This window comes from Armigeres subalbatus, chromosome 1 (assembly GCF_024139115.2).
Source record: "Armigeres subalbatus isolate Guangzhou_Male chromosome 1, GZ_Asu_2, whole genome shotgun sequence".
NCBI lineage: Eukaryota > Metazoa > Arthropoda > Insecta > Diptera > Culicidae > Armigeres > Armigeres subalbatus.
Genome location: NC_085139.1, coordinates 230,325,152 through 230,339,351, shown reverse-complemented (window position 1 = coordinate 230,339,351; position 14,200 = coordinate 230,325,152). Strand labels below are relative to the sequence as shown.

General features: G+C 38.4%; 1 protein-coding gene across 5 annotated transcripts in view; it reads right to left on the bottom strand.

The window, feature by feature from the left end:
• LOC134205852 (dentin sialophosphoprotein) overlaps positions 1-14,200 on the bottom strand; it is a 118,846-nt gene that overhangs the window by 23,113 nt on the left and 81,533 nt on the right. The window lies entirely within an intron of this gene.

Sequence of the window (14,200 nt, the reverse complement as noted above, 5' to 3'; positions counted from 1 at the left end):
AATCAAAATTTTCCGTTGCAAAAATTTATAATATTTCCATAAATAAATCAATATTAGCAATGAACAATAACAAAATTTTTCACAAAATAAATATTTTGTTACAAAAAAATCTTTTTACGGAATGAGTAATAAAGAGTAACAAAAAAAATTCCATAAAATATATAAAAAAGCAATAAAATTTATTAAATTTTACATGAACAATAAACGCTTTTAAAGGAAGGGTCATCTATTGAAAGAATGCTCAGTTTTATTTTTTTTTTTTATATTTCTTCATAGAAATTTCCACTTTCTTATTGATTTTTTTTGTGTGGAAAAAACACATTTATTTTGTGGACAATTTTGTAATTGTTTATTGCTAATATTGATTTATTCATCGAATTTTTGTATTGTTTTCAATGGAAAATTTTGCTTTTTATGGCTAATGCTAGTTAATGTTTGTTTTGTTGAATTTTTTTAATTGTTAATGGAAATTTTACATTATTTAGGAAAATTGTGTATTCATTTATTGCTTATACCCTAATTAATTTATAGCACATTTGCCTATTTTTTATTGAATATTTTAAATTTTAAAAGGAAGTTTTTATTCCAGTCATTGAGTAAAAGATTACTCGTCAAGGTTTTGTAAAGTGTTCCATGTGAAGAGCTGCAGGAGGATTCAATCTCCGCTGCTCATCTTCTTGTTCAATTTTCCTCTCTCTCAGTTCGCTTTAGCAGAGCTAGCCTCTTCCTCAAACAGGCGCGAAACCTCCTCTACTTTTAATATCCACGGCAATGAATTATTGGCAGTGGCCGATTTGCTACTCGCCGCTTCCACTTCCAGGCGCTATCGTATATGCGCAAACAGCCAGCGTAAGTTAACCGTTAAGAAATTTGTATGGCGAAAGACATCTAACGCGGAATTTCTCAAAATTAGGAACTTTTCATGAAAAACTATTTGGTACCGGTTATGTAGGAAGGTGTCCGCTACTACGCCTACCAAATATTTTTTCGATGAAGGGGCTTAATTTTGAGAAATCGAACCTTAGATGCCTTTCGCCATACTGATTTCAGAAAGTTAACTCCTAGTGTGCCGCTGTAATTACGCTCAAAACAGGCGATTCATTGGATTTTCCAACAGATTCCAAGTTGACCTACAGCTGTTAAAAAATCACATTTTTTCAGCATCAATTAAAGCTATGTCCATTTATTATTATTTTATGTCCATGTCAATTTAGAATCCGGAATAATAAAACATCTGTATCTAGGTAACGGATTGACATACAAATAAGGTAAATACATCAAAACAAAGGTTATTTACTGTACTTTAAGGAAAAAATATAAAGGCAAATCATTCCTAGTTTTTTTTTTCTAACAATTCCCACTTTCTTCTTTATTCCTCTCATCAAACGCTGCACACCTCCGGAGACAACTTCCTTGGCACATTTGTTCTACATTTTGGTCATCTGAGTCGCGTCCCGAGCTGTTTATCCACTTTTCTCAAGCTTCCGCTTTATTATTGCCCAAAATGTCTCGATGGGTCAAAACTGCGATCAGTTGGGTGTATTATGTTTTTATTGTTGAATTCTACGTTATTATCTCGGTACACCTGGATGACCTCCCGGTTGTAATGGCAACTCGCCAAATCTTCACGGGACCTTCATGGTCTTTCATGAAACTTAGTACGCGGTTTTTGAGACATTCTTCCTTGTACAGCTTAGAGTCCATCGTCTTATTCGTCACGAACACTTTGGTTTTTGCTCTCCAGCTGCATATCCCTCGTCAAATCATCAGTTTTTTTGGCAAATTTGTCCATAAAAGCAAACTTAATTTCGCAGGAACAACTCTTCATGCCGTCGCCATGCAGAATTTTTAGCCAGAAAGCTATCCTAAATCCATTTTGACGTAGGTTCCACCGTCGATGAGCAGGATTATCAACGGGGGTAAGGGTATGCGATAACACACTTTTTCCTAACGAAACGAAACGAAACGAAATTTAAAATGTCTATGTTGATTCGGATCGAAACGAAACGAAATATAGATTTACTTTCGAGACTTCGAAACGATACGAAATCAAGGTTCATTTAGTTCAAAATTTTCGAAACGAAACGAAATTTTAATTTTTTTCCGCGAATTTTATTGAATTGGTTTCACATTATGTTCGCAATTCTGATTCCACTTATTCGAGGTCAAATAACTGTTTTGCGACCAATAGAGTGCAAATGACATTTTACAACACTAGTTACAATAACAGAAGAGCCAGTCTGTGATAAATCACCGCATTTTCGCCACATATACCATTGACGATAAGGCAATATCCAGAATTTGGGCCGCTTCAAAGGAATTCATCGTGGAGCGTGTGCTCCCGAATATGATCAATTTTACATCAGTTTTATACAAGTAAGTATAAAAAAATATAGAAATTGTGGGATTTTTCATATACGGATCAGTGTTGGTAAAAACTCAAAATCTCAAAACTCATGGATGATTCAAATCAAGCGTGAGTTGAAACGCACCCAACTCAGCACCTATAAACTCATGGATGAGTTGAATCATCCATTTGAATCATCGTAGGTTTTCTTTTGTTCTCCTTCGTTAAAAACAGTGAATTGACGTTTGTCGCATAAAATATTAGACACTCTTTTATGTATAAGCAATAAATTGCCCACAAATTGATTTCAAATGCGTTTTTAAACCAAAATGATTTTTTAGCAAATGAGTGGAATGATGCGTTTTAGCATGAAAAATTCAAGCCTGGTGCATTCTTTTAAAATCGCAGACGATTTCGTTCGCACAGGAGCGCTCAATGATTGAGATTTATGAGTGATTTTACCAACACTGATACGGATTCAAATTTCGTTTAAAACCTTAGTTGACTTAAGAATAATGTAATTATGCTGAAGCATACTTAATATTGTCTTGTCAGCGTGGTTAAGTCAAAATTAGAAAATGAATGCTTAGAAAAATCCTGTGCACCTTTCTAAAATGCACAAATATATGTATTTCAGATTGAATTTCACAGACCCATAGTCTTATATACTGTCTTATGGCTGTTATGGTCAGTATGAGCTGAAAACAATCATAAGTAAAGAACTTTCAGCAATTTTTATGATCTTTCAACACGTTCTGGATTTTTTTTTTGCAAATTCCATGCGAAGGTCTAGAAATGCACACAAATCTTCAATCTTCTTCTTCTTCTCATTGGCATTACATCCCCACACTGGGACACAGCCGCCTCGCAGCTTAGTGTTCAAACCCAGCCACCCTCAGCATGGTCTTGCTTTGTAGCCGCGTGTCTTACCTCGCGACTAAGGAGGACCCCACACAAATCTTCAATGTTCCTTACATATTGTGCAAATATTCAAAGAAGAGCTTAGCTGGACTAACTGCACACATCGTAGTTGCTAATCTTGATTGAGCTTGAGCTTGAGCTTGATTGACTGCTCGTAGTTGCTACTCCATTATGACCAGATCAGCTGTTCTTGCACAGGGAACCAACAGATGTTTGTTTGGGACTAGCACACATCTTCAATGTACAAGTACTGGTGATCTCATTTGTTAGGTCATACTGGCGCCTGCCACGTCAGAATGCAAGTCAATGTCGGGCAGTGGAGGAAATGATGATGCAATCACTCGCCCACTGCAAAGCCGAATATACCTCTGCACTTGCCACGAGTTCATGCGGAATTTGTTGGAATTTCTGGGTTAGGTTGGAGAGGCAGAGGTCCGTCTTGGTTAACGAGCTGCCAATGTGATAGATAGGAGAAGGTAACTGATGGAATTTCTAATTGGATGTAGGAAACGAGCTCTATAGTTCATTTCCAATTCTAGCAGATAACTGTTAGAATACTCAAGTTGAAGGTATAGGAATAGTAATGGAAACGGTATGGAAGTCCATTTCCAGTTCAAGCGATTGCTAGAACATGAGAAATAAAGAGAAAGATACAAAGTAGGAGAATGGAACGGACCTGGGATTGATCCCACGACCTCCTGCGTATGAGGCAGAAGCAGTAGCCATATGACTACCAAGCCCGCTTCGAAACAAGAGAGATCACGCACTGAACTGATTAATTTTATTACCGGCCGCGCAATGCAGAACACAACAATTCGTCCGACCACGCGATCGTTCTGCTGTCCGAACCAAGAGAGATCATGCACTGAACTGATTAATTTTATTACCGGCCGCGCAATGCAGAACACAATAATTCGTCCGACCACGCGATCGTTCTGCTGTCCGAAACAAGAGAGATCATGCACTGAACTGATTAATTTTATTACCGGCCGCGCAATGCAGAACACAATAATTCGTCCGACCACGCGATCGTTCTGCTGTCCGAAACAAGAGAGATCATGCACTGAACTCACATCGTAGTTGCTAATCTTGATTGACCGAGAGACAGTATATATGCACAGCTCATCAATTAAATAATATTCTTGGGCTTCAAAACAAAAGTTATTCTTATTGTATACTTGCTTCGGAGTTTCCAATTCATGGCCAATAACGATGCTGGTCACGTCCTTACAGTCAATTTAGGATTAGGAGAGGCAAATTAGTTTCACACCCATTGTTATGAAAGACCGAGGAATGCTCTGCATCTCCGTGAGCGCTACGGGAAAGGAATCGTTGGTTAGTAGAGAACAGAGGCGCATACACGTTCCGAGTCGTGGGTAGGACAAATAGGAAATGCCAATTTGGCAACAGTTCTGGCAATAACAGTAGCATTAAGCGACTCGCAGGCGTTACAAGACTATTTCGTCACTTACATCCGTTAACACAAATCATAATTTTGGACTGATCACTGGAAGCAAGGCACTCTTCAACAGTCGAGATCTGTCCTGGCCCCGTTATTGTGAATGCTGGAGGAAAAGAATGGTTAGTTGGGACACCTATATTTTATAAAGGAGCAGAGAACTCTACGTCCTCCCCATCAATTGCCACGGGAGGTTTTGGAACTGTTAGTGTGAAAGCTGTAACGGTAGGAATCGTTTTGGTAGAACGTGAAACACGGAAAGAACTATGGCATATAGAATAGGAAAAGGCGAGTCTGTGATCGAACCCAGGAACGATAGCCGCTAGATCACCGATCATGTCTCTGATTTGGGCAACAGTTCTGGTATTGAGAAATCGATTAATTTTTTTACGTATACTGTCGCTGAACGCATAACTGTACCATGTTGATATGAAATCCATTTCAATATGGAAAAGTTATTCTTGCAATATAATCAATTCTGAAAAAAATCAGAACTTGAAAGTTCTTGCGGCCTGAATATTGATATAATTTGATAAAATTTCCTCGATTTTTAGAAGAAATATTGCTTTTCCATTATCGATTATCGAATATATTTGCAAGCTCCTAGAAGAAGTCACCGGTCACAGATATAAAAAAAAAACAATTATTTCTAACTGCTAGGATTTCTATTACCTCCAGAATTTAGCGATCCAAAACAAACTGCAAAAAAATCGCATGATTGTCAAAGAATCTGTTTTCAGAGCTCAGAACCCTTTAAAAGTGGTCTTCGGTATGTTTCTGGTTCCTCAGATTTCAATAGATCGTTTGAGGTTTGAAGAAGAGTATTTCCGTAGGCTTTTAATAATGGATTCAATCGTGCTTTATCATAACATCTAAAATATTTAATTAATCGCATTTCCAGATTTCAACAACTTCTATTTCACCTCTGTATAACCTAGACATCTTTGAGCGCTTTCGGGATTTTAAAGTGCCTGAAGTCCTAAACAACAATCAGTTATCTATTGCTTTATGAGCCCAAAAACAGGTATGATTATTGTTTGGACTCTGATTAACTTTAAAATCATCTTCTGCTAACACACAAATTCTTGCCATCCAATCACTTCATATGTTCTTACCACAATCATAGAACAATGCTTTGACTGTCCCACCCAGGAAAATTCATGCGTAGAACATGTCCTATATTTTGAAAACAAGAAGGCGAAAACTGTGTTTCAAATCAATCCAACGCAAGATCAATGTGCTTCGTTTAATGAGCTTCTACAATATGATCGATTCCGCACTAAATAATTTTGTGCTCTTCGATGCAGACATTAGTTTTATCACTTCACGTTCTCCCACACTATCTGGCGTGATCAACATCAACAAGGTCGATTGTACACTGCACAATGGTCGGATTCGTCAAATTTCACGACATAAATCGTTAACTCGAAAACCATCAGTGTTAGAGCTTTGACGTCTTCAGAAGAAATGATCTACAAGAAGAGATCTATTTTTGGTGTAAGTTGTCATTAGGGTGGCCCTTTGGTGAAATTTTTTTGGAAATGTATTTTTTTACCCTTTTAAATTAGGAGTTCATATAATTCTACAAAGTTGTAGAGAATTTAATTCTAAGCATTTTTGCTTAATAAACATTTATTTTATCTCATAAAGGTGGTGTTTTATGACAAATTACTGGAATTTAGATAGGTGGTCCTGAAAAATAGTTTTTAACTTCCACTTTCGTCAATTCAGAATATTTTCAAAAACTGTCTTAGCATCGCTTGGTCTTTGGATAGCGCATCTTTTGGTTACATAAGATGGTTGAAAGCTTCATTTTAAGCATATTATAAGCGTTTTTCATGAAAAAAGTGATATTTTCTGAGCATTCTACTGCAGCTAGTAGCAAATATTACAAAATTTCAATCGTAATCTGAAAATATACATACAGGTCCATCAAATCCATGGTATTTCATTTGTCCATCTTTGTCCGCTTTTGTTTGACGATAGTATTATTTTGTATGAAAATTAGGGTGAAACACATATATCATCTTTTGGATTTTCACAATATTTGGTAGAATAAAAGACAAGAACACCGTCTTCGGCCAGAGGACGTAGAAACTGAACACTTAACACCTAGACAACTGACAGGACATAATACTGCAGTGGGGTGAGAATTTTTCGATCACGAAAAGTTTCCTTCTTCTTACCGAGGCGGGAATCGAACCGCTCCATAGTCCATGCCTCTAGACGATTAACGGCGCTAACCACACGGCCTACAAAGCACACAAAGAATCGTTCTTTACCTAAAATATTTAAATCAACTTGTATGGAAAAGAAGTCGAGAAATCATTTTGACATTTTAACTACTGGAACGATTTTCAAAGGTCATTAAATAAATGCTTAAGAGCGCTATTTTTGTGGCGAAATACAAAATCATAAAATTAAAGTTGGTTTTTCATGGCTAATTCGCAGAATAATTTCATTTTCACAGTTTCTAAGTGAGGGTCGCCAATGACTACATGTGATTCCATGGACATTGATAATAGGTCCAGTAGTTCAAAAATTATGTTTTAAAAAAATATTTTTTCCAAAATGTTGATTTTTTCGACTACCTACCATGGATCGAAATCGGACAAAATTAAAAAGTGGGTTTATTTATTTTCGAAAAAGAATGATTCTACCAAATATTGCAAAAATCAGAGATATGGTAATGTGTTTCCCATGGAATAGCTGATTTTTCATACAAAAACTAATATGATTATCAATCAAAAGTGGACAAACATGGACAAATGAAATACCATGGATTTGATGGGCCTGCATGTATACTTTCAGATAACGATTAAAATTTTTGCTACTAGCTGCAGTAGAATGCTCAGAAAAATATCACTTTTCATGAAAAACGCTTATAATGTGAAAATAGCTATCAGCCGTCTTATGTAACCAAAGATGCGCCATCCAAAGACCGTGAAGCGATGCTAAGACAGTTTTTGAAAATATTCTGAATTGACGAAAGTGGAAGTTAAAAACTATTTTTTCGGGACCACCCTATCTAAATTTAGTAATTTTGTCATAAAACATCACCTATATGAGATAAAATAAATACTTATTAAGCAAAAATGCTTAGAATTAAATTCTCTACAACTTTGTAGAACAATATGAACTCCTAACTCAAAAGGGTAAAAAAAAATACATTTCCAAAAAAATTTCACCGAAGGGCCACCCTAATGACAACTTACACCAAAAATAGATCTCTTCTTGTAGATCATTTCTTCTGAAGACGTCAAAGCTCTAACACTGATGGTTTTCGAGTTATCGATTTATGTCGTGAAATTTGACGAATCCGACCATTGTGCACTGGTTAAACAAACTTCTGCTACGCGAGGTTGATTTTTTTCACTTCGCGTTCTCCTGGACTAGCTGCCATTCCATGACCAGCAGACACGATCGTTTCCGCATTCATATTGTACAAATAGGCTACTAGACCATCTGTAAACAATAACAAACATATCAACAAGAGGAAATGACATTTGTAGTCATTTCAATACCCATTTCAATTTTCCTTAAATTCTTCTCCGTATCTCGATGGTCCCTTCAATATCGAGATGTGGAGAGGCGACTGTATAACCTAATGTTTTGAAAACAACTTAACGATTTTGTTCAGCGGCGCAGCCAAATTTTTGATAATATAAAGTATGGTTTAAGTTCAATTCTGTTTTCAAAATTCCGCGGAATTTCGTTAAATTTCGTTAGAAGCTAGTTTTTTGTGGCGAAATTTTTGTAATTTTACGAAACGAAACGAAATCAAAAAATCAGATTTCGCCATGCTCAAATTCCGCGAAATTCCGCGGAATTTCGTTTCGAACCACCTGAAACGAAATTTTTCGAAATACCGCATATGCTTAAACGGGGGTGTGCAGAATTTTTTCTCTCCTCTCGGCTTCAATCTGGAATAATTTTTTGGCTCGTTGCCCGAAACACCATGAAATTTATACCACAGAAAGTGGGCGCCCAGGTGGACATACCGCTGTAAAATAATTCTTGCAGCAGTCTCTTTCCGTGCCGCTGCAATACAATAAATGATTCCGGATTCTAACTGGACAGAGCTTTACTACCACCGTGCTCGACTTGAATGCTGTTCATGTTGTTTCGCAATCTGTGGAGGAGCTCTGGCGCTAACTTTATTCAAAAATCTGACTAAACTGACACAATAATTTGGAACAAGACATTCAAAAAGCCGCTTGTTGCAGGTTACAAGACAAATGAAGTGATGGTCAGAGCAATGCCGAACAAAATGCAATGTACTGCTTGCATCGCCATTACAGGTGCTGTCCATAGTACACCTGCATCGTCAGCTCTAGATGCAAAACTTAACCTGAACCCTTTGCATCAATTCATTAAGCTGGAAACAGAGAAAAGTGCTCTAGGGCTTGAACCACCAAATACTCTATTACCAGGTGGTTTACTCCTCTATAAACCAAATTTGAAACGCAAAATAAAAATTGAAAATTCCCATTCAAGGCTGAAATATTGGAATGTGTACCGTACCACTGTACCGTTCTGAATGAGAAAAGAAATCTATCAAAATCGACACAAATGGTTTTAAAATGCATAATCTGTACGATGCGAAAACCAAAATATTTGTCTCGCTTGGACAATGACCCACTATTTTTTAGGCAGAAGTGTTCGCAATCCTAGAATGTGCACGACTTTGTCTGTAAAGAAACAATAGATATGTCACTATCTGTATTTTCTCTGATAGTCCAGCAGTCATTGAAAGAGTGCACTTACAACTCAAGACTAGTTGGACAATGTGTTGATGCATTAAAGACCTCAGCCACGCGCAATCATGTTAGGGTAAAGGATGACCCTTACGGGGGCTCTTATTTTGGACCACCAAGAGGAATTTGCACTCAGTGGTCCAAAATATGAGCCGTCGAACTGGTGGTCCAAAATACCTCCCTTACCTTATGGGATACTGGTCGAGATGCTCTCGTCCCACTTTGCCCGATGAGACACTATGTTCCGGTACAAATCGTTCGAGAAACATCCGAAAATGGCGACGAAGCCTTTTTGATGTCCGGAATAAACGCAGCGCTGACATCGCGTCTGACCATCACCTTCTAATTGGCGAGATCCGATCACGCACTGCTCGGATTCAGCGGCGGGAGGAGATACTCGGAAGGTGATTCAACACACGCCGACTAGAAGCTGTGTAGAAATCGATCATTGAAGAACTTGGATCTCGGGCAGCAGAAGTTTCGGAAGGTGGCAGCGTAGAAGATTAATGAACGGCCATCAACAATGTCTTTACCGAAACAATCGAGAACAACCTGGGTGAGCGTCGCACTCAGCGGAAGGAGTGGATTACGGATGCAACCTGGTGGAAAATCTAGGAGCGTAGAGAAGCAAAGGCTGCGATAGAGCGGACAAGAACCAGAGCAGCCAAGTACGAGGCCCGTCAACGGTATTCTACTCTAGAGAAGGAAGTTAAACGCTGCTGCAGACGGAACAAGCGAGCGTGGGTGGACTCCCTGCCCGATGAAGGGAAGAAAGCTGCAACAAATGGTGAAACTCGCCTCCTCTACGATATCTCACGACGCCTGAGTGAAGCAAGGATGAATTCGAAGAGACCGGTGAAAGACGCGACAGGACAGCTAAAGGGTGTACGGAATCAAATTGCATCGCTTTCAAATTCGATAAGATTTCGCCTCCTGGGCTGATTTTAACGAAATTTTGTGGAAGACGGCTTCAGCACGTGTTATTCACACTGCGTAAGTTTCATTACGAAATTACAGACGAAGGAACAGGAGGTGTGCAAATTAATCTTGCGCATTCATCTCCATGAAACAATACGGCTGCGGGGAAGGATCAGCTCGCGGATGAACTTCACAAACATGGCAGTGAGCAGCTTTATGAAGTTCTGCACCATATTATGTCGAAAATATGTCGCCAATTACCGAGGTATAACCCTCCTTAATTCAGCGTTCAAAATTATGTCCCTGTTCTGTCGGCGAATACCAAGCAGGTTTTCGTGAGGGCCGATCAACGACGGATCAAATGTTTACCACGAGACAAATCCTTGATAAATTCCGGGAGTACAACTTGCAGACACATCATCTGTTTATTGATGGTGGCGTACGATTCAGTGAAACGAAATGAATTATGGCAAATTATGCTTGAACATGGTTTTCCGGCGAAACTGATGCGGTTGATTCGTATTACGTTGGACGGATCGAAATCAAGTGTAAGGGTTGCGGATGAAGTATCGACGTCATTTGTTACCTTAGGTGGATTTAAGCAGGGTGATGCACTCTCGAATCTATTGTTCAATATAGCGCTCGAGGGAGCGATTGGGAGAGCTGGTGTGCAAAGAAGCGGTACCATTATCACAAAATCGCATATGCTCTCTGGTTTTGCGGACGATATCGATTTTATCGGGATTGATCTCCGTGCCGTGGAAAAGGCTTTTGTGCCTTTTATAAGGGAGACAGCGAGGATTGGACTCACGATCAATTCCAGCAAAACAAAGTATATGGTCGCTGGCAATCAACGTGGGTTTATTAGTGGTCGTGGTAGCGAAATGGTGCTGGATGGTGAAAAGTTTGAAGTGGTAGAAGAATTTATGTAGCTTGGAACATTAGTGACGTGCGATAATGATGTTACCTGCGAGGTGAAAAGGCGTATTGTAGCTGCAAATAGGGCGTATAACGGACTTCGTCACCAGCTTAAGTCCCGTAGTCTACAAACGAAAACAAATATCGCGCTGTATACTACTCTGATTCTTCCGGTGGCTTTATACGGCCATGACGCATGGACGTTAAAGGACGCTGATTGGAGAGCTTTCGGAGTGTTTGAGCGTTCACAACAGAAGCGGGACTGCGTGAGCGGTCCAGGACCAAGCGAGTCCCGGAAGGTTAAGCTTATACAACACGGCAGACTACGGTGGGCTGGTCACGTTGTTCATATGCCGGAAGAACGTCAAGCGAAGATAATATTTAGTAGAGAACCCGGAAGAGGCCGCAGACTTGGTGGAAGGCCGCGTACACGATGGCTTTTTACAGTTGAAGAGGACCTGCGGGCGCTCAATGTTCAGGGCGACTGGAAGCGATTGGTCCAGGATCGAGTCCAGCGGAGAAGGATACTCCATTCGGCGTAGGTTCATCGAAGAGCTGTGGCCCATCAAGTATCAAGTAAGTATTCACCTCCATGTTCCACATTTTATAAAAAATGTTAGTAATCCAATTTTGTGCCTTTGACCCCAAAGTCACCAGAATTGCAGCTGATCGAAAGATACTGGTCTGGAATGAAATCACGAGCTTCGGAAGCCTCCAAAATTGATCAGTGCGGAACATAAAATGCAGATTTTGCCTTTCGCGTCAACATTTCGTTTTGGTTTATAACTCCAACGTCAACATTTTCGCTAATACAGGTAAACTTTCCAAAAAACTTTCTGTTTTGTAATTTCTACAGTAAAAAAACCAAAATAAAAAAAAAAATAAGAAAAGCACTGAAATCTAATTTTGGACTGATATTTGTCAGATTTCGGGAGAGCATCAATCTCATTGTTCAGGCCGGTTCACACTGCAGCACTTTTTTGATTTTTTGTTTTCGATTTTTGTAATAGTTAGAGGCGTCAAAAAATATGGTTTCTTTGGAAAAGTTGACTTTAATTGAGTTAAATAATCGACTGAGACAATAAAATTAGTTAATTTTTTTGTTGGGATAGATTGCAGGATGAAAAATTTTAGTTAAATCTTATGAGCTCATTTAAGAAAAAAGCTTCAGCATTTGGATGTATTTAAGAATTACAGTGAAACAGTTATACGTAGTCAAAGCTTACATATTGTATTTCAGTCCCTGAAAATTTCAAGACAATCGGTCGATAGACTAATTTTTGGCGAGTAGTTCAAAGTGATGCAATTTGATTCCGTACATCCTTTACCCCCCGACCCACCTGATCAACTAAAACGTTGGTTTGAGCACTTTTAACAACTTCTTGATGCGTTCCAATGACGTGGGTAACCCTCATCGACATTGCTAAGCCGGTAGACTATACCTGCTTATTGTCCATAAAACATTTTCTAACGTCTTGGTGGAGGAATTAAAGAAGATATGAAGCGTAGGTATCCCAAACGGTCTGGGTCATTTGGCTTAAAGACCATTTGGCATAACGAACATTTGGCATAATTTTGAACTGCAACAAAAAAGTGGGTCATTTGGCTTAATTTGGAACTGTGAAAGAGAAAAGTTAATCGGTGTATTTTCCACATAGATAAAGTAGATCGAGGATAGAATCTAAAATAATTAGACTGGTGGTAGATATTTTTCGGAAGAACGGACAATCGGAACTACTTCCGAGAAAGGGATCACATCCAACATTGACTTATCCACATTTCTAATTTCAGCATTGTACGATGTTCTATTCCTGAGCAAGGAAAGTGTACGCTGATTACTACATTGAAATCCGGGCAAGCGCCTTCTTTTGAAGAAGGTATTAAATAAGAAACAACTTTCTAGAGCATCGTACAATGTTAAAATTTTAAATATAGAAGTTAAACATTTTATTTAAAAGTAAATTCAAAATAAAGCCTTAATAATAAGCTTTGACTGTGCTGAAGATACTTTGTTTCTAAAATATCATCTTCAACGTGAAAATATTTTTTCTCTACTAATTTCCGGGCGTGGCTCATCTACATTGTTTCAATCCGGGCAAGCGTCTTTTTTTTAAAGAAGGATATTCACCTTTCTTAATTCGGGGAAACTCCAACGTTCAAAGAAGAAATCACAACCACGCTAACGTTGCCGTATTCCTTCCGATAGATGCATTATTTAACTGATCTGCGACAGTTTGAAAGTTGTGTTTGTTATTGATACATAATCGATTTTATGGAGTGTTGTCAAAAATTGAATTTCAAAATATTCGGGGAGAACTGATCTCTCTCCAAGAACTTGGTTCGATAAAAGTAGAAAGGTGCTCTCTGATTTTTTTAATATTTTTCCTTCAAAATGTGAGAAGTGAATACTGATTAATGGAAATGAGTACTCAGTAGTGAGATGTGTGCAGTAACAAATGAGAAGTGAGTAGTAGGAAATGAGAAATGAGAAGTGAGTCGTGAGAAGTGAGATGCGATAGTTGCATAGTTAGAAGTAGGAAAAGAGTAAGGAAAAGAGTATTGAGGAAATCAGGAGCAAGGGATGAAAAGAGAAATGATAATTGGTATGTATGAAGCGAGGTGTTGAGATGTGAGAAGTGAGTGGTGAGATATAAGACGGAAAGAAGACGGAATGCGAAAAGAGGAAGAAGCAAGAAGGAAGAAAAATTAAAGATAAAGGAAGAAGGAATAAAAGAAGGAGAAAAAAGAAGAAGGAAAAGAGACTGTGGAATAAGGAAAAGGAAGGAGAAAGAAAGAAAGGAAGTAAGAAGGATAAAGAAGAATGAAAACGGAAGAAATAGATGGAAGGGGGAAGAAAAAAGACGAGATATGGATAAGGTA